The sequence below is a fragment of the Cherax quadricarinatus genome, chromosome 22 (assembly GCF_038502225.1).
Source record: "Cherax quadricarinatus isolate ZL_2023a chromosome 22, ASM3850222v1, whole genome shotgun sequence".
NCBI classification, from domain to species: domain Eukaryota; kingdom Metazoa; phylum Arthropoda; class Malacostraca; order Decapoda; family Parastacidae; genus Cherax; species Cherax quadricarinatus.
The window spans coordinates 15,848,248-15,873,056 of record NC_091313.1 but is presented as its reverse complement, the minus strand read 5'-3'; positions in this window follow the sequence as shown (position 1 = coordinate 15,873,056).

Sequence of the window (24,809 nt, the reverse complement as noted above, 5' to 3'; positions counted from 1 at the left end):
GCTTTCTGCCCGTCTTGTGGCATAAAAGCTTGTTTCACGCTGTCCTCGAAGTGGATCCAAGTGTGGTATTTTGACAATATTGGCCTTGTACATAACAGTAAGGCCACCCACATCCCTCCTATGTTGAAGGCTCTGCTGAAATGACAAATCTATCCAGGATGGGTCCAGGCGAGAGATGAGACGTCTTGCTCTGTTCTCTACTCTGTCAAGCAGTCGCAGATGAGAGGGGGGGGGGCAGGCAAACCAAGAAAGTGGAGCATACTCAAGGTGCGAGCGTACTTGTGCCCCGTACAGAATCTTGCAACCCCCTTGCTCTAGTATATTCTAAGCAAAAGTATGGTGTCTTAAGGAAATACGTTATACATATTTTATATAATGCAATTAAACTGAATTTAGTTATTCATTACATGCCAATAGAATACATGACAATAGCAGACTACTACTACGGTCGCGGAAGAACCTCCTGACTACAATGAGTGGCATTGGTCTGCACTCGATATATTTATTTGATATGGATTATTTAATGAATATAATAATCATGAAGTGGAGTATTCAGAAGACCGAATTCTTAAGTATGAACAACGTATATGAGAATATTATCATAACACACAATATCTTTGTGTGTTATGACAATACAGCAGAGAATTACATCTATGTGTTAAATTGATCTGTATGTTTTAATTTTTATATACCATTCCATTATCCTTATTGTTACCAAGATAATAAATGCATTGGTCAGTGTAATAACCTCTGTGAGGAAAAAAATTAAAGGAACTTATACTTGATGCTTATTGCCTTCCTCTTCTTAGAGTTTGATGAGTGTTATTACGGTTGTGAGCAGGAAATATTGGATCACATGTGAGGTTTAGCTTATCTTAGGGCATCTCTGCTATATAAGAGAGGCTTTGCAATAGAACATATAAACCGATCTGTAAGTATATAGGCCGAGAGCTTACTTTAATATTTATTATAAGAACTAATGTCTCAACTTGTATCTCCACTCGTGTCTCAGGTCGTGTCTCACCTAGTGTGTCAATTAGTGAGTCAACTAGTGCGTCAGATCGTGTCTAAACTAGTGTCTGAACTCCTGTCTTCGAGAGTGATAAAAAGAAGTGAGAACCTGGTCATCTTAGCACCTAGTCGCAGTTTCACAATTATCTGCTTTACCTTACCCACCCAAACACACAACGCTACGGTGTGTAATGATAATCTTCTAATGCATGTTCTTCCTACTTAATAAACCTGCCTTCTGAATGTATCACTTCATAATTATTATATTCATTAAATAATCAGCATTAAATAATTCTTAAAGAGAGAAGACCAATGTCACTCGTTGTAATCAGAGGGTCTCCCTCGACAGCAGCTGCTGTCTGCTAGTGTCATGTCTTCTATTGGCATATGGTGGTATGGTTTATTTGCAATCGTGTCATTAAGATTTCGTGAGTATCGTTAGATATGCAAAATTCAGTATTATTACTCCACGTAAAATTTATATATATATTATACCCTCGCATTGCCTTTGTGTTGCTTTGAATGTAGAATTTTATTTTGAATTCACAAGCAAAGTAAGTAAATATCTAATTCGTCGAGAGAGAGAGAGAGAGAGAGAGAGAGAGAGAGAGAGAGAGAGAGAGAGAGAGAGAGAGAGAGAGAGAGAGAGAGAGAGAGAGAGACAGAGAGAGAGAGAGAGAGAGAGAGAGAGAAAAGAGAGGGGCTGAGAAGGAAGAGGGCTACTTCAACAACGTATGCACTATACTACGTAACCTTCAACACGAGCGGCTCTTCATCATAGTCTCTGACGTGTCATAGGCGTTATTTTTAATCAGTTCTCATCACTACCAACACTATCGATGAAAACAAAAGCAGTTTAATGAATCAGGAAATACTTGGCGACCCAGGAGGCAGCCATCACCTAGCTCCGCCGTGCACCTTGTGCACCATCTGACCTGAACCACAATACATTTTTTATTTTTTTGCTTTTATTCTCCGTCTTAAATTTACAATGCAGCTTTCTGGTGAACCGTTTCATTAATAAATGTTCTAGTAAGTACATGTGTAACGATCTTACATTCTTGTCGGTGTTAATCACCATTTGTTACCTCAGAAAGAAAAAGTGAGTGAGGGAGAGAGAGAGAGAGAGAGAGAGAGAGAGAGAGAGAGAGAGAGAGAGAGAGAGAGAGAGAGAGAGAGAGAGAGAGAGAAAGGTCAAAGTTAATTATTATAAATATCACACTAAAATCCACCTATGATTAACATCAGTTTTTATATACTTCGTCAGATGGAATGATCAGAAGCAACATAATTTTCCTTGCAGACTTACTCTCAGGACCTTGAGGAAAATATAATGGACTAACACTATATACAGAAACCGACAATGATGTAAAAGTGAGAAGAATAAAAATTAGATGAGGGTGGGAAGTTTTGATTATAATAATAATGGTTCAGCCCTAATAAATATAGGGGTCATGAAGATTGGGAAAGAGCCCAGACGACCCGATATCGAGTATAGACTCTGGGCACAGTGGCAGCAAACCTCACTCAAAGAGTGGGAGACTTAGGAGTGAACATGGTAACTAGCATATCACCAAAGGTAAACATCAATCTAATACCTCTACACCCAATGCCCGTCTGTTAAATCTATGACTTGCATCAGGAATCTAGACCACAACGCGTTTCAGGCTCCTTATACAACATAAGCCAGTGTCTCCTTTTACTATGTAACACTAATACGGAACCCACACTTGTGGAAAAATGTTAAGAAACTAGAGAAAGTGGAGAAGTATGCAACGAGACTAGTTGCTGAGTTAAGGTGGATGAACTATGAAACGCTAACGGATTTAATGTAACGACATTCGAGAGCAGACAATCAGGGAAGACATGAGAACAACGTACAAATTATCACGGGAAATTGATAGGGTTTATAGGGACAGGATGTTTGAGAAAAAAAAGGATCCCGTGGAGATAGGTGTAGGTTAATGATACAGATGAGCCATAGGGAAGTCAGAAAGTATTCAGTCTCAGGGTGGTCGGTAAATGGAATGATCTCGGTGAGGAAGTAGTGGAGACAGGCTCCGTGCGCAGTTTAACGAGCAGCTATGACAGGCCCACGAGGTAAGGAGGTAGTAAATCTGGCAAGCGGCAGGTTGAGAGACGGAATCAGGAGCTAAGACTCATCCCCTGCAACCACAGAGACGTACACACGGTACACAGTTTAAATGTCACGGATTCGATTTCCAAATAAAAAAAGACATGGAAATGACTGTTAGGTATTACTCTTTACTCTGGTTACTTAAGTATCACTCTTTACTCTGGTTACTTAAGTATTACTCTTTACTCTGGGTACTTAAGTATTACTCTTTACTCTGTGTACTTAAGTATTACTCTTTACTCTGGGTACTTAAGTATTACTCTTTACTCTGGTTACTTAAGTATCACTCTTTACTCTGGTTACTTAAGTATTACTCTTTACTCTGTGTACTTAAGTATTACTCTTTACTCTGGTTACTTAAGTATTACTCTTTATTCTGGTTACTTAAGTATTACTCTTTAATCTGGTTACTTAAGTATTACTCTTTACTCTGGGTTCTTAAGTATTACTCTTTACTCTGGTTACTTAAGTATTACTCTTTACTCTGGTTACTTAAGTATTACTCTTTACTCTGGGTACTTAAGTATTACTCTTTACTCTGTGTACTTAAGTATTACTCTTTACTCTGGGTACTTAAGTATTACTCTTTAGTCTCGTTACTTAAGTATTACTCTTTACTCTGATTACTTAAGTATTACTCTTTACTCTGGGTACTTAAGTATTACTCTTTACTCTCGTTACTTAAGTATTACTCTTTACTCTGGTTACTTAAGTATTACTCTTTACTCTGGGTACTTAAGTATTACTCTTTACTCTCGTTACTTAAGTATTACTCTTTACTCTGGTTACTTAAGTATTACTCTTTACTCTGGGAACTTAAGTATTACTCTTTACTCTGGGTACTTAAGTATTACTCTTTACTCTGGTTACTTAAGTACTACTCTTTACTCTCGTTACTTAAGTATAACTCTTTACTCTGGTTACTTAAGTATTACTCTTTACTCTGGTTACTTAAGTACTACTCTTTACTCTGGTTACTTAAGTATTACTCTTTACTCTGGTTAATTAAGTACTACTCTTTACTCTGGTTACTTAAGTATTACTCTTTACTCTGGTTGCTTAAGTATTTATACGTCTGTTAGAAGAGTGTTGTATGTGGCATCCTGTGTAAAAAAAGGATTATATTCAAAAGTTAAAGATAGTACACACAAAATTAGCAAGAACAACAGATCGCGAGAGGGAGGTGCGAACAGCACACCGGAGGGAGGTTGAAGTGGAGGAGAGGGAGTAAACAAGGAAGAATGACGAACACATTTTTATTTATATTATGGCCGTCTTCTCTTAAGTTGTGCTGATACAAATAGTAAAAATTCATTTTCATTTAATTTTTGAATTGTGCAGACATCACAGTATAAATTACCCTCCGTATTGTAACATCCCCAGCCACGGAACTCCCAACCTTAGGACTCAAGTCCTGCTAACCGTTTTCTTTGAATCCCCTAATAAATGTTTCTTTGCTCAGATTCCAGTACTACATCAAATCCCCATAACAATTTGTTTCTATACACCCTAAACTACAACAATGGAACGCAACCGCTGGATGCTCAAGCATCCAGCGGTCTACTTCACCAGCTCCCCTCAACCCTTCCTGGGATGACCCCTACCCCCTCCTTCCAATGAGGATTTACAAACTCTTTTGGTTATCCTATTCTGCTCATGCTCTTTGGAAACCCAGCCACCTCAACAACTGCTCCTCTGCCCTCTGAATAATACCTTTTACAATCTCCCATCACACACTGATCTTAATATGACATTTCTACTGTCTACAGCCACCTCCTTATTTAAAGCTTATGACTCGCTTCCACATGGAAAGGTTGATGCAACTAGAGTCTGGTACATTTATCTTTTTGCCTCCACAGATAAATTTTCCATAGAACTGTAACACTCCGCCTTCCATTTTTGTTTCCTTTGTTTTATCGTTCACCTCGTCTGCCGACACGTGTGTGCCCTCCCAAATATCTAAATTCATTCACTTTCCCCATAGTCTCTTCTCTCAGTTTGCCATCCTCTTTATTGTGCTCACGTGCCGATGACGCAGTTCCAAATGAACTGCGTTATCGGCAACTGTGACAAATCCCGTTTCAAATCAGATTAATTTTCTTTTAAATCTACATCTCTTCCCAACTTCTTTTCTATCCCCGTCTATATAAATATTGAATAACCTTATCTAATGCCTACATATTATAAAAAATAATCCACTTCTTTCCTGCAGATCCTAATTTGAGCATCAATTTCCTCATAAAAATTAATTACTGTTTTTAATAATACATTACTTCTCAAATATGCAACATCAGCCACATTGCTCCCACACCCATTCTGTCATATACCTTTTCTAATTCCATTAATGCGACAGTTTCTTACTTACCTTTATCTGATAATATTTCACATATGTGCTAAAATGATTGATACTATATACTTGGTACATACATATGTGTGTGTGTGTGTGTGTGTGTGTGTTTGTGTGTGTGTGTGTGTATGTGTGTTTGTGTGTGTGTGTGTGTGTGTGTGTGTGTGTGTTTGTGTGTGTGTGTGTGTGTGTGTGTGTGTGTGTGTGTGTGTGTGTGTGTGTGTGTGTGTGTGTGTGTGTTTGTGTGTGTGTGTGTGTATGTGTGTTTGTGTGTGTTTGTGTGTGTGTGTGTGTGTTGTTTGTGTGTGTGTGTGTGTGTGTGGTGTGAGTGTGTGTGTGTGTGTGTGTGTGTGTGTGTGTGTGTGTGTGTGTGTGTGTGTGTGTGTGTGTGTGTGGGTGTGTGTGTGTGTGTGTATGCTGGCAGTGGTTGAGTTATGAATACAGTGTTGAGGACACAGACGAATTTTCACGTTCAAGGGGGAGCGATAAGGCCGTAGAAATGATACGGCGGCTGAGTAATGACAGCAAATCTTATTCATTCCACGGAAAGGGGCGGTAGTTCCAGTTCGTAGGATCAAGAGCCACTTACTTTTAGGGAAATGACCCAGAAAAATCATTACAATTAAGTGACCTTACGCTTTTTTTTAATCAGTTCCTTCATTGGTAAGGCCCAATGCATTTTTTTTTTTTTGGTATCTTCAATCTCTTATGATCGGTTATAAATTTCTGAATTCTTACCACCATCGCTTCAAAGAGTTCTTGATCCGAGCAATTAGAGCTGCTTTCCCTTTGATAGGATTAAACCTGGTCACTTCCCTTTCCCCAAGTGCTGTATAATCATTACGGGTTTAGCGATTTTCCTTAGATTGTATAAAATTAAAAAAAAATAAATTATAAAATAATTTCATAACTATCATTCAAAGGATCGAGTGGTCATTTAAAAAAAAACTATTCCAAAAAGTACATGATTTTTATTCCCATCTGGACTGGTACAATACTGTTATGAGGTTGGAGAAAAATGCTGGAAACTTTGCAAAATATTCGACTAAATAATCACTGAAGATTGAACGTCCTGAACATGACATTAACCATGTAACTATTGTACATATGGGTGATTCTCTCTCTCTCTCTCTCTCTCTCTCTCTCACACACACACACACACACACACATACACACACACACACACACACACACACACTCACACGTGAACAATGACTGCATGTTTCATTCATGCTGGCCCACCACTATTCTTGTAACTAACCATCGATTTACTGTCACGTCATTTGTGTTTGAGCACAATAAGAAACGTGGTCTCCAGCCTTGCACTGAGGTGTCTCCTACAAGTACTCCAACACGCACATCTCTTGTGGGAAAATTTCTCTGTTGATCAAGAATTGAGATTCAGGCAAATAAATTACCTTTTTGTAAAATAAATAGTCTGAACTTTTACGACTCTTTGCTGAAATTTGATTTTTTTTTTAAACATTTCTGTTTACTTTTAGGGATTTCATTGAATGTTCTTTCATTTGCATAAAAGTATTACTACACATACTGTATTTTTAGTGAATTAATATTTACACTACATATATATTTATATATTCTTCTGTCGACAGTAGTTATAATACTTAGGTTAACATTAATTTCACTGTGACCGTTATATTATGATTAACATTTTGATTTGTCATACTGAGTTATTATCCTCCTGGATTTCCCCAGAAATAGCTTCAGAACACTTCTGCATTATGATATTATCCTTAAAGCATTACAGAATAACATTTAATTACATTTTCTTTCCAGCAGGCTTGATGTCATGAACATGTAAGTTCTCATTTGCTCCTTAACTTCTCAAATTCTTTGTTGCTCCCTCGAGAACTATATAAATATATATATGGCTTCAGGAAGAAATCCAAATATTCTTCCTTGAAGCCTTTTTATCCACTTCTCCGAGGCTATGGGTCCCACAATTTACACCAGAGGTGGACCCCATCACTATATATATATATATATATACATATATATATATATATATATCTATATATATATATATATATATATATATATATATATATATATATATATATATATATATATATATATATATATATATATATAGGCCATGACTAAAAATGAATTTAAATTATAATTACTACAACCCGTTCAGTCTTTTCACTGATAAACTGGAAATTCTGAATTACTCACTAATGAAACGATGTTGTTCACGAAATCAAACATAATTTATTTACATGACAATGAGCTTTCTGGTGTTTATCATTTTATAAAAAGAATTAAAGGAAACATGTTTGTGTCATCCACTCAGTGACGCAACCTGTTAGTGTCATCCACTCAGTGACGCAACCTGTTAGTGTCATCCACTCAGTGACGCAACCTGTTTGTGTCATCCACTCAGTGACGCAACCTGTTAGTGTCATCCACTCAGTGACGCAACCTGTTAGTGTCATCCACTCAGTGACGCAACCTGTTAGTGTCATCCACTCAGTGACGCAACCTGTTAGTGTCATCCACTCAGTGACGCAACCTGTTAGTGTCATCCACTCAGTGACGCAACCTATTTGTGTTATCCACTCAGTGACGCAACTTGTTTTTGTCATCTAGTCACTAAAGAAACATGTCAGTGTCATCTAGTCACTAAAGAAACATGTCAGTGTCATCTAGTCACTAAGAAAACGTATATGTGACAGTCATTAAGAAATCTTGTCATTCAGTCACTGTCATGCTGAAGGCTTTTTGAAAGCAGCTCTAATTATTCTTATAAAATATTTAGAGACGGTCACTTTATTTTAATTTATCTTTTACAAAACATGACAGCCTGTATTTGAATAAATATTGCAGTTGTTTTTGTTTTTGCTCAAAGTTTCTAATTTTTCACTATTTGTCAGGTGTGAGGGTTTAACTTCTTGTTCCCTTAGTCGGTCTCGGCAGTTTCAGTTACTGATGCATTTCAAAGACACGCACTTTCCTTGCATAATTATATTCAGCCGTATGAGGTTTGTGTAGTTAATAACACTAAGCAGTGCCGAAAGAGAGAGAGAGAGAGAGAGAGAGAATGAGTTTACAGGTGTGAAACATTTGCGGAAGTTAAATGGCAAATTACGGTAATTGCTGCGGCATTCTGTAAAGAATCTCGGGGAAAAGCATAAACATGAGTGACGTCTCTAGTTAAACCATGACAACAGAGTGGAAGCGGCTCCTTACGTTTATTCTGGATTGCCTTGACACCTCCCCTTTCCCTTAAACACTCCCATGTGGAGAGGAAGTGAGTGTAGTTCAAGGCTAGAAATGAAATTTGTCATACCGATCTCTTTTTTTTTCCTTAAAAACTGAAGCAGTGATACCCCAGATTGCGAGCTAGCAGTGATACTGCTAGCTCACAATTTGGCAATCGTACCAGCTTGAAGCTAGCAGTCATACGTCTTCTTGGCTTGAAGAGCAATAGCGCCTACGGTGGAAATCATTTATTTCCTTCATGATTTGACGTACATTTATCCTAGTTTACGTGGATTGCGCTCAATCATTCCTTTGTATATTTCGTTCTAAGTTCAGTAATGGTTATAGCTCAGACTGCCCATAAATATGTGTAATACAGAGATACAGCAGAGCAAGACTCTGAGACAACGTTTCACTTCAGGAGAGCTTAAGCAAGTCTCTTTATGAGCGAAATGCCTTAATAAAATGCCCCTCGCTAAGTGATTATATATTACACGAGGACAATAGTCCCACTCCCGCGTGAATTATGGCCATATTTTTATGATTTAGGGATTTATTTTTAAAGATTTTCCCCTAACCTATAACATTATCAAGGCTACAACACGTCACGAACATATAAGTGGATTTCTTACGGAAGTGAAAATAAAAACTGTTTTTATTATAATTATAAATACTGTAATGGATGATGATAATAGTCACTAGGGACGACGGCATCAATATATAAAGATTGACTTAATTAAACACACACACACACTCACACACAAACACACACACACACACACACACACACACACATACACACAAACACACACACACACACACACACACACACACACACACACACACACACACACACACACACACACACACACACACACACACACACACACACACACACACAGAACTGGGTGTGTGGTGGTGTGGGACGAAGGTGAAGGTAGAGAGGAGAATAGGTCACATGCGTGTTTGTGTGTGTGTGTATGTGTGTATGTGTGTATGTGTGTGTATGTGTAAGTTTGTGTGTGCGTTTAATGGTAACTGGTGGCAACAGAACAACGGTAAATCATCTTCAGAGCGTCAGTAACAGAGTATTAGTATTCTATGCGAGCTTTAAGTATAAAACAGAAAGTCGCAACACCGACAGAATCAGAGTTGTGATATTCTGAAAGCTCAGATGATTTACAGCTGGGATATATCACTAGCCAGAAAATTCACAATTCAGAGAACTCACAGGTCAAAATATTTAGAGGAAGCTTTTTGAATACTGAATATTTCAAGAGTAAGATATTTTTGACGTTCGTGTCGTAGTTATACCTTCCTCTGTAGACACTAAGCAGGAACTACGATCGATATACCGTACACATTTCGCACATTTTTTGTCTGTTCCAGCGACTCAGTGCAGCTGTTCAGAGGGGTAATGTCTGCTGTATTTTGGACACACACCCGAGCTCTGAGGAGCTGGATGAGAGTTTTGCATTGCAATCAGTGACAAACACGCAACAATATGTACTAGACATGTATCTCTCACACTTCACGTACTGTATGTGCCATCTTTGTATCAGCAATGTATCTCTTATATCTTCTGAACCATATTATGTAATAAAATATACCTATTTGTAAAAAAGATTGAAAAGATGGGGTGGTAAGGGAAGTGGAATATTCAAACGGCTTTAGGAAGAAATCCACTTCTCCGAGGCTATGGGTCCAACAATTTACACCAGAAGTGGACCCCATATATATATATATATATATATATATATATATATATATATATATATATATATATATATATATATATATATATATATATATATATATATATATATATATATATGTATATATATATATATATATATATATATATATATATATATATATATACATACATATATAAATATATATATATATATATATATATATATATATATATATATATATATATATATATATATATATATATATATATATATATATATATATATATATATATATTTCGTGCTGAACAGATAAAACTGGTCAATTAGCAAGAACTAATTTTAAATTAAGTCCTTTCTATTTTTGTCATATTCGACTGAAGATATATATTTTTAATTTATGTTAATGTAAAAATTTATAATTTTGTACCAAAAGAACCTTAGAAAACTTACCTAACCTTAGTATAACAAGCGCAGTTTCACTTAGCCTAGCCCAACTAAATATATTTTAGATAACTTTTCAATTATTTATTGATAAACAGACATAATGAAATATATTTTCTTCGAGAGGTTTGCAATGATTTTAGCGAAACTGTCGCATGAACTAATTTTTGCTTGCCTTATTCGGCAAGAAGAGCGTTGCTATTTAATACATCCACAGAACAAAGTGGTTTTAAGCAAATAACAATATTGCGACCAGCCAGGAATCGAACCCGGAACTTTTAACCTTGCCCATGGAAACCAAGCTAATCTCCCCCGACTCCTTACCCACTTGACCACCATGCTAGAAACATCAGAGACCCAGTAAGTACACTGAATCTGTATATATATATATATATATATATATATATATATATATATATATATATATATATATATATATATATATATATATATATATATATATATATATACATATATATATATATATATATATATATATATATATATATATATATATATATATATATATATATGTATGTATATATATATATATATATATATATATATATATATATATATATATACATATATATATATATATATATATATATATATATATATATATATATATATATACATATATATATATATATATATATATATATATATATATATATATATATATATATATATATATATATATATATATATATATATATATATTTATACATACATACATATATATATATATATATATATATATATATATATATATATATATATATATATATATATATATATATATATATATATATATATATGTATATATATATGTATATATATACACATGTATATATATATATATATATATATATATATATATATATATATATATATATATATATATACATATATATATATATATATATATATATATATATATATATATATATATATATATATATATATATATATATATATATATATATATATATATATATATATATATATATATATATATATATATATACATATATGGAGGGCTAGGAGTACGCAGATCCTCCCAGATTGCTCTACCAGCTTTCCTATCCTCTTCCATAGCATCAAACGAGTTGATAAGACAAATTCTTCCTGATAACCTCAGTGACTCAGCATTAATACAGGACCAAGCTATGCCAGTACCATCACTGAATGGGAGACTCTTGCTGCTCCAGCACCAAACCCTAGTGCAGCACTGGCTCACAAACAGTCAAGCTGGGATGGCCCGATCGATGAAAAGGTGCTTGCCAACATGCTCAGGGCTGCAACATCAGATAGGGAGACTGCCCGTCTCCAGGCTATGAGCGCACCTCACTGTGGGGACTTCCTCCAAGCAGTTCCCATATCGGCAATGGGAACGCGACTCGACCCAAAGACCCTCCATATTGCACTGGCTCTGCGCCTTGCTGCCTCAGTTCACACAGAATATACGTGTATTTGAGGCGAAGCTCAAGCAGACCAATACGGTCTACATGGTCTTAACTGTTCCAAAACCATGAGCTGGCATGCAAGACACAATGAGGTCAGCGACATCAATAAGACAACTCTTGCTACAGCTGAACGCCCAGCCGAGAGAGAGCCCCGATCACTAGCAGCCAACAATACCCACAACCCAGCAAACCGCCCCGACAGGATCACCATCTATCCATGGAAGAATGGCACGCTCTTAGCATGGGACTATACCTGTGTGTTCACACTGGCTGACACCTATATCCATCACAGTGTGGGGCGACAGGGAGGAGCTGCTGACCACATGGAGGAGTACAAGATCAGCAAGCACAGGGACATAAGCCAACAGTATCAATTTGTCCCAGTGGGATCAGAGACCTTGGGATCATGGGGAAAAATGCAACACGTTTCCTTAAAGAATTGGGTTCCAGATTCATCGACACAACCAGGGACCCTAGGGCAGTCACTTTCATGTTCCAGCGCCTCAGCGTGGCCATCCAGAGGGGAAATGCTTGCTGCATACTTGGCTTGCGTCTAGCTTCGGAGGAGCTGGAGAAAATTTATGATCTTTAATACATTGTACCATTGTATTCATGTTTGTGTTTTTCTGTAAATGTATTCTGTTTATTAATAAATGTTCAAATAGAATATAAAATATAGGGGGTGGTAGGAGAAGAAAATATTCAAACGGCTCCGGGGAGAACCTTGAATTTTCCTTGAGGTACGTTTATTGTCTTCTCTGAGGATGAGGGTCCCCATTCCAGCTATAGAGGTGGTACTTCCCTAATTATATATATATATATATATATATATATATATATGTACATATACATATATATATATATACATATATATATATATATATATACATATATATATGTATATATATATATATATAATGTATATATAAATATATATATATATTTATATATAGATATATATATGTATATATAAATATATACATATATATGTATATATATATATATATATATATATATATATATATATATATATATATATATATATATATATATGTATATATATATATATATATATATTTTTTTTTTATTATCACACCGGCCGATTCCCACCAAGGCAGGGTGGCCCGAAAAAGAAAAACTTTCACCATCATTCACTCCATCACTGTCTTGCCAGAAGGGTGCTTTACACTACAGTTTCTAAACTGCAACATTAACACCCCTCCTTCAGAGTGCAGGCACTGTACTTCCCATCTCCAGGACTCAAGTCCGGCCTGCCGGTTTCCCTGAATCCCTTCATAAATGTTACTTTGCTCACACTCCAACAGCACGTCATATATATATATAATATATATATATATATATATATATATATATATATATATATATATATATATATATATATATATATATATATATATATATATATATATATATATATATAATTTTAACAAAAATATGAAATATGAGGACTGCTTTATTAGCATTGTGTTGTGAAGACTCCATCATGCAACACTCCATCATTCAACACTCCATCATGCAACACTCCACAGTGCAACTACTCTTACAAACGTAAAGACATATCCAACCTATACCCAAAGAGGATGTAAATGGTAAATATTTTGTAGGTCTAAAAATCCACACTTCATAATTTATTTTAAACTAAATTTTCGTATTCGTAATTCAGAAAATTCTGCTCGTCAGAGACTCGCTTTTGCTGTCTTTCTTAGAAAAGATATATTGCATGTATTTTAGCTACCCCGTGTAACTAGGAGACGTCATGTGGTCATTTATTTTATCTGCTGACATGTGGCTAGGATACATCTAGCAGGTGTTTTAATTACCCCTTGTGGATAAGAGACAACCTGCTGGTGTTTTAACTACCGTTGCGTGAACGGCATACAACATTCTTGTGTTTAGTTACAACAATTTGAAACAAAAATATTTTGCAGGAGTTAAAGCTACTGCTAAAATCCCAATCACTACACAGTTATCGGGTAAAAGTGAAAATAATTGTTCCTCTTGACATAGTAACATGAATTATGGATAATGAGAAGGTTAGAATTATGAGTCTTTAGACAATGGAAAGGCCAGGCAAGAAAAATGACTTCTGGATAATGAGGAGGCAGCTAATATAGCTTCCAGGTAATGAGAGGGCCAAAATCATGGCTTCCAGGTAATGAGAAGACCAAGATCGTGGCTTCTAGATATTGAGAAAACCAAGATCGTGGCTTCTAGATATTGAGAAAACCAAGATCGTCGCTTCCATGTATTGAGAAAACCATGATCGTGGCTTTTATTTATTAGAAAAACCAATGTAAGTGCTTCTAGTAATAAGACTAGAATTATAATCTATGGGTAATGAGGCTAGAATTTGGGCTTGTGACTAACAAGGCTAGAATCATGGCTTCTAGGTAATAAAGCTAGAATCATAGGTTATAAGTAATAAGACCATGAACATGGGTTTCAGGTAATGGTGATAGGAACATGGTTTCTTGGTAATCAGGAGGGGGCACGGATCATGTATTCTTATTTACTGGAATTCTAGCGTCATGTATTATAGGTACTGATGAGGTATCTATAATACATGACTAGAATTTAATGTTCATGTTAACGAGAAATCTAGGATCGTGCAATTTACTTAAAGAGGAGATGAGGATCATGTATTTTAGATGATGAAGAGGAGGCTAGAATTATTTATCTTAAATAATGAGGCTAGGGTCATTTGTTTTAGATAACGAGGAGGCTAGGTTTAATCATTTTAGGTAATGTTGTTAGATCATATACTTTAGATGACGAATAAGCTAGAATGATGTATTCCAAATATTGATAATGACAGCAGCTTGTCTTGTAAGTAGTGTGGCCAAGAAATATGACTTCAAGCTATGACGGCGAAACACATAATTTTAAAATAATGGAGGGAAAAAGTCACATATCTTTCACACAGTTGTTGTAAAGAAAAACACATGAATTAAAAGTTTAAATATCACGACCCAGGAATATTGTTCTCAGACACTGGGAAAGCTCACAGTCTCTCCGATCATGAAGAGTAAGCCCCGCAGGGAAACTGGTGTGGTAATAGTGATTTGTCAGATGATACCCTTATACTAATGTTTTTAGCTTTGTTGCTTAATTTTACATAAGATGTTTTTAACGGGTTGTGTATACGTCTTTCATTGCCAGGAATGTTGATTGATCTCTTAGGTTAAAGTGGTCTTCAGGTTGAAAAAGACGAAACTACCCACTGTAGGACAGAAAACATTACCATTGGATTCACTCGAGACACTGGCTGGAACAGTGGCAGTGACCATAGAGTATTAACACTAAATAAAAGTTATAAATGGATTTGAGGCGCTTGTACACCAATAACTTGTAAACAGTTGCTTACAAGTTATTGGTGTACCATACTCATACTTTAAAAACACTGCAGCAGTGTGTATATATATACAATTGCGTATAACGGTTATGATATAAGACACGCTGTGATCACTGATAACACGTTAAGACCGTGGTTACATTGTATTTTACATGGGCAGCAAGACCTGAGGATCTGAGCATTTGTACCTCTGTTCAAGCTAAACCGTAGTGGAATTGTACTCCAGTTCTAGTTAAACCGTAGTGGAATTGTACTCCAGTTCTAGTTAAACCGTAGTGGAATTGTACTCCAGTTCTAGTTAAACCGTAGTGGAATTGTACCCCATCGAATTTCATGCCAGACGAATCTCATTCCAATCTAATTTCATTTAGTCGAATACGAGTTCTGAATTAGAAAGAAAATAGTCGAGACCGAAAACTTTGAATAAAATATTCTGGCAGGTGAAAATATTGCTGGATTTTTCCTCTAGGCAGGATAAGCTGGAGGAAGATAAACGAAGGCGTCTCTGCTGGTGGGCACTCAATGCTCTCCTTAAGTAAATGAACATTTTAGAGAAGAAAATTTAACTTGTCGATCTTTTGAGTTGGATTTAGTTCGAGGCTGCAAACTTGGAATAATGAGAAGTCAATAAAGCGTCTAAAAAGCACCAAGTGAAAAAAAGAACTGTGGTTGGGATGGAGGGTGTTTGGGGAGTGTGTGTGTGTGTGTGTGTGTGTGTGTGTGTGTGTGTGTGTGTGTGTGTGTGTGTGTGTGTGATTGAGGGTGGAAGGAAGGATGGGACGGAATGTGAGTTTGAGGGTGTTGTAGGCGTTTGCGAGGAAAGTGAGAAGAGAGGAGAATGGTTGGGATGGAGGATGCTTGGGGGAGTGTCCGGCGGTGGGGCTGGAAGAAGGGTTAGGACAGTGGTTGGGGAGCGTGTGAGGGATGAGAGAGGAAAGAATTGAAAAGACGGTGTTTGGAAAGAGTATGAGGGAGGATGGGAAGAGATACAGGACGAATGGTGTTTGGCTAGATTGCGAGGTAGGGAGGGGAGAGTACTGGAACTGGAGGTGTTGGGGAAAACGAGAGAGTCGGGACGGATGGTTTTTGAGGAGACAGTGTGAGGTAGTGAGGGGAGGTAACACAGAGCTGCAAGATATTTAAGAAGACTGTGAGAGAGGCGAGGCAGGGCTGGGACGGAGGATGAATAGGGAAGAAAGGAGTGAGATGGACAGGGAATATAAGGCTAGGAGGGAGGTTGGGCGGACAGTGAGTTTGTGAGGCTAGGAGGAGAATGCTTACGACAATGGAAACCATATATGCTTTAACTCTGCTGTCGTGCCCATAGGTGTGGTGAGTTAAAAGAACAAGAACAGCACAGGGATAACGAACAAAGACGTGCAAAGTCATTGAGGCAGAGGATGGAGGAGAACCTAGAAATGCAAAAATCAGCGGCCCGGATGATGGAAGGGATCAAGAGTGTTCAAATTTCAGTTAACCAGAGAAGAATGGAAGAGAAACTGTGTACGCAGATTTTGTGCTTCCTTTTCAGCGTATTTTTTGAGCTAAGAGTGACAATTATATTTTCATACTACCAGGTGATGGAGGTATATAAAAGTCAGACACACCTGCCTCTCTCCCGTGTCAGTCTTCAGTTATGCCAGTGTTCCCAAGTCTGTCAATAAAGTCTCCGCCTGGTGCTGTCTTGGAAAAATAATTCATATACTTCAACTGGCAATAATACGCTTGATTATTCCCCAGCGTCATAATATGCACATAAAATAAGCTTTCCTCTAGAAAACTCCAATAAAACGAATTTAAATAACTCATGCAACGGACAGGATTCGGTAACATAGCACATTAGTCGCATAACTATCAGGCTAGTCCTCTAAACACTCGACTATTCACTAATCTTTCGGATTATGAAAGAAAGAATAATAATTTTCTCTTGCATAATAAATTTCTTTTCCTGTCCTTGTTACGAACCTGTTCCTACCGGCACGCTAAGTCTTAGAATCAAGGATAAATCATACATTTAATTCATGAACAACAGTATATGATCTTATTATTTATACTTCATGAACAACAGTATATGATCTTATTATTTATACTTCATGAACAACAGTATATGATCTTATTATTTATACTTCATGAACAACAGTATATGATCTTATTATTTATACTTCATGAACAACAGTATATGATCTTATTATTTATACTACACATTTAATAATTTGTTCCTTAAACATTTTCAACACGCCACATGCAGCATTCATATTGGCTGAATTCTGTGCTGTGCTCAAATATTCTACAAACAATAGTCTATTAACATCCACTAAATTTAGTAACATGCTTCCACCTCACGTACTCTAGTAGACACTCGTAGGACAGTGTGCTGTTCCAGTCATTGGGAGGTTGAAGTCGCCTTTACTTCACACATTTATAAGTACATAATAATAGGAATAATGTTCTGAGTAAATCATGAGTAAGACTAAATCTACTGTACATGTAAAGAAACGACATAAGTTGCTGTACAAACAGTTAATAGAACAAATATTTATTGGCACAAAGTTGTGTAATCTTTACGTTATTTGTTCATTAACATAAATATAATAACAAAATTTTTTTCATAATTTTGCATTCTGTATATACATTTATATTTTTATACAGCCCACGAATAATATATAGGTTATATGGATCATATCTTACAAATGCCAGCCTCACCACAGTAATATATATATAATTTTTATTCAAGTTTAGACCAGCAAAACCCTAGTGAAACCTCACACAAAATTTGAAAAAAATAATTTTAATAATATTCTTCAACGGCGTAGTCAAGCTTAATGATAAGAATTTCCTTTGATTTAGTGTATAATACATTTCAAATTTACCAGTTGTTTCTTTACTAGCATAGTGTTGTAATTTCTAAGACAAAATCATTTAGGCGTTTTGGGAATATCAATAAGGGGGAATACTGTGTGTGTGTGTGTGTGTGTGTGTGTGTGTACTCACCTAATTGTGGTTGCAGGGGTCGAGACTCATCTCCTGGCTCCTGTGTGTGTGTGTGTGTGTGTGTGTGTGTGTGTACTCACCTAATTGTGGTTGCAGGGGTCGAGACTCATCTCCTGGCTCCTGTGTGTGTGTGTGTGTGTGTGTGTGTGTGTGTACTCACCTAATTGTGGTTGCTGGGGTCGAGACTCATCTCCTGGCTCCTGTGTGTGTGTGTGTGTGTGTGTGTGTGTGTGTACTCACCTAATTGTGGTTGCAGGGGTCGAGACTCATCTCCTGGCTCCTGTGTGTGTGTGTGTGTGTGTGTGTGTGTACTCACCTAATTGTGGTTGCAGGGGTCGAGACTCATCTCCTGGCTCCTGTGTGTGTGTGTGTGTGTGTGTGTGTGTACTCACCTAATTGTGGTTGCAGGGGTCGAGACTCATCTCCTGGCTCCTGTGTGTGTGTGTGTGTGTGTGTGTGTGTGTGTACTCACCTAATTGTGGTTGCAGGGGTCGAGACTCATCTCCTGGCTCCTGTGTGTGTGTGTGTGTGTGTGTGTGTGCACGCTTATGAATGTGTGTTCGCATTTTAACCTAGACGTGAACATCATTACAAATTTCCATTACATATTTTCCATAAGCCCTAAAACTTTGAATTAAAAATTATACGAAATAATTTGCGCGAAACTCTGAAGCAACGAGAATGTCTTTCACGACCAATTACTGGAAGGAGAGAGGGAGGAGGGAAGGAGGAAGTCTGCTAATCAAGATCTGCTGTGTGAGAAACGTATCACTTCCAAGTGAGAAAGATTATAGCACTTCCAAGTGAGAAAGATTATATCACTTCCGAGTGAGAAAGATTATATTATTTTCGAGTGAGAAAGAGTATATCACTTACGAGTGAGAAAGATTATATCACTTCCGAGTGAGAAAGATTATACTACTTCCGAATGAGAAAAATTATATTATTTTCGAGTGAGAAAGATTATATCATTTCCGAGTGAGAAATATTATATCACTTCCGAGTGAGAAGATTATATTATTTTCGAGTGAGAAAGATTATATCACTTACGAGTGAGAAAGATTATATCACTTCCGAGTGAGAAAGATTATATCACTTCCGAGTGAGAAAGATTATATTATTTTCAAGTGAGAAATATTATATCACTTCCGAGTGAGAAACATTATATCACTTCCGAGTGAGAAACATTATATCACTTCCGAGTGAGAAACATATCACTTCCGAGTGAGAAACATTATATCACTTCCGAGTGAGAAACATATCACTTCCGAGTGAGAAACATTATATCACTCCCGAGCGAGAAACATTATATTACTTTAGAGTGGGAAAAATACATCTTCTCAGAAACGTTATATCGCTTCTGGGTGAGAAACATGGCTGCCTAGCGGAGAAACTGGTTACTACGTCTGGGTTACAGTCTTCTGGGGACCACCAGGAAAATTTAAAGCTTGTTATCTTCGATATATTTTTTTTTTTAAATAAAGAAATAATTTTGCGAAAATCATTTAATATTTAATGTAATAAAGTTAATTCTCCTAACAATTACTATATCACATTGTTTGTTTATTGGATTAATTAAAGTCTTACTTTCTATACTGCTGTAAATTTACCGTCAATATTTACTGGTTTCAGTCCAGTCTTGCCATCGTGTGTCTTGTCAGTTGAGGAATTAGTCGAGTTTATCATCAGTGCCTCCTGATGGCGAGTGGAGGAGGATCTCAAGTTAACTCTGGTCTGGTATGAATATCCTATAAAGAGCCGAGGTCCATGAGCCTTTGATGACAAGATCTCCAAAAGCGGTCACAGTGTATTTTGCGCGTGAGCAAACCCCAAAGGACCCTGCAAGGCAGATAGTTTATGACCTGACAATGCAGCCTACGACATAATTGAACACTGGAGCTCTAGGAGTATTTTTTAATAATATTTTTATTACTACTACTACTGCTGCTACTACTATTACTACTACTACTAATAATAATAGTAGTAGTATAAGTACTATTAGTATTAGTATTATTTATAAAAATCATATTATTCGGAAAAAAAAGAAAAAAAAATTCTAATGGCTCATTGTCTCTGAAGGAACAATATCCACAAAGAAACCACATCGTAGAAGTTTCATAAAATGTGACTTATAATTGCTAAATAATAATAAAAAAAAACGATCGCACATCGTCAGTGAAGAACATGAGTTACTATAAGGGCTTAAGTGCACTTATACTTTAAGAACAGGAGCAAGGAATTTTACCCAAATCTCTCCCTGGCCGGAAGGCAGAGTGCTGAGAAAATATTTAATACAAAAACAGAGCCGAACGGGCCTTGATGAAGTCATGTTTTAACAGGACATGACTGTATAAAAAACTCCATGAGCAAAATATTTTCGTAGTAAATGCTTACTCTATTCAAAGCATCTTTGTTTTGCCCAAAGCTCTCTGTCTCAGTCCACACATTTCAACATCGCGTCCCTAATATACCATGCACTAAGAGAAATAATTCAGGAAATCAATGATTCTCCATTCTTCGCTCCACAATACTACGTAGTACGTATTCCTTTCTCCGCGAAGGTTGGACATTATTGAAGACTTAAGCGAGCATTTAAATACTGAACTTCTGGTATCACGACTCACACTGCATAAGCCGTAATACCCCTTATAAAGCAACAACAATAACAACTCGCAGTTTGACGAGTCTAGCTCAGTGCCACTACTCGTGTTTCCGAGATCTCTCAATGATGGTAAATGAAAAGATAAATTTTTATTCCCCATCCCGCTGAATAATATCAAGAAGTTATTATTTTCTTACAGATTTTTCAATATCATAGCGTGGTCAATAGTGTTAAAACTTGTTCACTATCTCTTAAAGTCATAGTACTTAGTTCTGGGAGAAGTTCTGAGTTTTAAATAATGTTCTTCTGCACAATTACGTGCTGGATTTCATGAGGAAATATCAGCCGATTTTTTTTCCCCAAGATAAATAGATATTTCATCAACGCAGGAGAAGCATGACGATCTTACAATCTGAACCTTTTAACACTTCTAACAAGGGTTTGATTATTTAGTTGGACTTTTTTTATACGAAACCGAACATAAAGCTCCAGGTTGTTGTCAAATGTTAACACAGACACATGAAATTCCTTCGTATACTGCAATGCGTCAGTCAAATAGGAAAAAGAATAACAAAAACTGTGCACTGTTGACAGAGTATGTCACAGATGAATCAATAGCAATCGTTATCGAAGATCACATATCAAAACTGGAAGACGAATTCAGCAAGTTCGTTTCCGGATATCAACAAGGATTTCTCTTAAACACGCAATCCATTGTTATGAGTTGTCGATGACGTTCCTGATGATTTCAGGATCAGTTTACTGAACTTATGAATATTGTATGAAAGATGTGTTAGCATAGCGAACTCTTGAGCAGTTCTGCTAAGCGATGATTCACACCAGATTAGCTGTCAGCAATTCACCACTAATTGATAAGGACGAGCCTAAACGTCCTTCACTTTCCATTTCTGCTTTGAGAGTTAGTTGTGAATTATTCCAGAAAGGGAATCGTAACTTTCTACATAAAGAAATATATCTTATGGATTAATTCTCATATTTTCCGCATGTTGTTTGTATAAAAATGGACTTCTTTCACAATTTGCACTCCAGAAAAGATGAGGCATCTACTGAAGGTGTAAGACGATTTGCAATATGCTCAGGTCTGGTTTCATCTAAGCAAAAATAGTAATCACGTTAGTGACGTTGTTTGGACTAAAATCACAGTGAAAGTGGGCACTTTAAGATTTATTTATCCAGTCCTAGTATGAATCGAATGCATTTTTTTCAGTAAATTAAGATAATTTATTTCCAAAACTGATGCACATGTCAAATAAATGTTGAAAATATTTGTGAAAGCTTTTCTTAATCTTTATTCAGGAACCTGCCAATGTACTCACCTAGTTGTGGTTGCAGGGGTCGATTCATAGCTCCTGGCCCCGCCTCTTCACTGGTTGCTATTGGGTCACTCTCCCTGAATCATGAGCTTTATCATACCTGTGTGTGTGTGTGTGTGTGTGTGTGTGTGTGTGTGTGTGTGTGTGTGTGTGTGTGTGTGTGTGTGTGTGTGTGTGTGTGTGTGTGTGTGTGTATGTGTGTGTGTGTACTCACCTATTTGTACTCACCTATTTGTGGTTGCAGGGGTCGAGTCCTAGCTCCTGGCCCCGCCTCTTCACCGGTTGCTACTAGGCCCTCTCTCTCCCCGCTCCATGAGCTTTATCAAACCTTGTCTTAAAACTGTGTATGGTTCCTGCCTCCACTACGTCATTTTCTAGGCTATTCCATTGCCTTACAACTCTATGACTGAAGAAATACTTCCTACTATCTCTCTGACTCATTTGTGTCTTCAACTTCCAATTGTGGCCTCTTGTTTCTGTGTCCCCTCCCTGGAACATCCTGTCTTTGTCCACCTTGTCTATTCCACGCAGTATTTTATATGTCGTTATCATGTCTCCCCTGACCCTACTGTCCTCCAGTGTCGTCAGGCCGATTTCCCTTAAGCTTTCTTCATAGGACATTCCCCTTAGCTCTGGAACTAACCTTGTCGCAAACCTGTGTGTGCGTGTGTGTGTGTGTATGTGTGTGTGTGTGTGTGTGTGTGTGAGTGTGTGTGTGTGTGTGTGTACAATGTATATATGTCGTGCTGAATAGATAAAATATACGATTTTGGATTAAATAGCAATGCTCTTCTTGCCAAATAAGGCAAGCGAAAATTTATGTATGTGAAAATGTCGCAAAAATCATTCTGAACCCAAAGAAAAAAATATATTTCATTGTGTTTGTTTATTATTAAATTATTGTAAACTTATGTACAATATATTGGATTAGGCTAAATTAAATTTCGCTTGTTATAGAAAGGTTATATATATATATATATATATATATATATATATATATATATATATATATATATATATATATATATATATATATATATATATATATATATATATATATATATATATATATATATATATATGTACTCACTTATTTGTGGTTGCAGGGGTCGAGTCTTAGCTCCTGGCCCCGCCTCTTCACCGGTTGCTACTGGGCCCTCTCTCTCCCCGCTCCATGAGCTTTATCAAACCTCGTCTTAAAACTGTGTATGGTTCCTGCCTCCACTACGTCATTTTCTAGGCTATTCCACTGCCTTACAACTCTATGACTGAAGAAATACTTCCTAATATCTCTCTGACTCATTTGTGTCTTCAACTTCCAATTGTGGCCTTTTGTTTCTGTGTCCCCTCCCTGGAACATCCTGTCCTTGTCCACCTTGTCTATTCCACGCAGTATTTTATATGTCGTTATCATGTCTCCCCTGACCCTCCTGTCCTCCAGTGTCGTCAGGCCGATTTCCCTTAATCTTTCTTCATAGGACATTCCCCTTAGCTCTGGAACTAACCTTGTGGCAAACCTTTGTACTTTCTCTAGTTTCTTGACGTGCTTTATCAAGTGCGGGTTCCAAACAGGTGCTGCCTACTCCAGTATGGGCCTGACATACACGGTGTACAGTGTCTTGAACGATTCCTTATTAAGGTATCGGAATGCTGTTCTCAGTTTTGCCAGGCGCCCATATGCTGCAGCAGTTATCTGATTGATGTGTGCTTCCGGAGACATGCTCGGTGTTATACTCACCCCAAGATCTTTCTCCTTGAGTGAGGTTTGCAGTCTTTGGCCACCTAGCCTATACTCTGTCTGTGGTCTTCTGTGCCCTTCCTCTATCTTCATGACTTTGCATTTGGCAGGATTAAATTCGAGAAGCCATTTGCTGGACCAGGTGTCCAGTCTGTCCAGGTCTCTTTGAAGTCCTGCCTGGTCCTCATCAGATTTAATTCTCCTCATTAACTTCACATCATCTGCAAACAGGGACACTTCTGAGTCTAACCCTTCCATCATGTCGTTCACATATACCAAAAATAGCACTGGTCCTAGGACCGACCCCTGTGGGACCCCGCTCGTCACAGGTGCCCACTGTGATACATCATTACGTACCGTGACTCGTTGTTGCCTCCCTGTCAGGTATTCTCTGATCCATTGCAGTGCCCTTCCTGTTATATGCGCCTGATGCTCTAGTTTCTG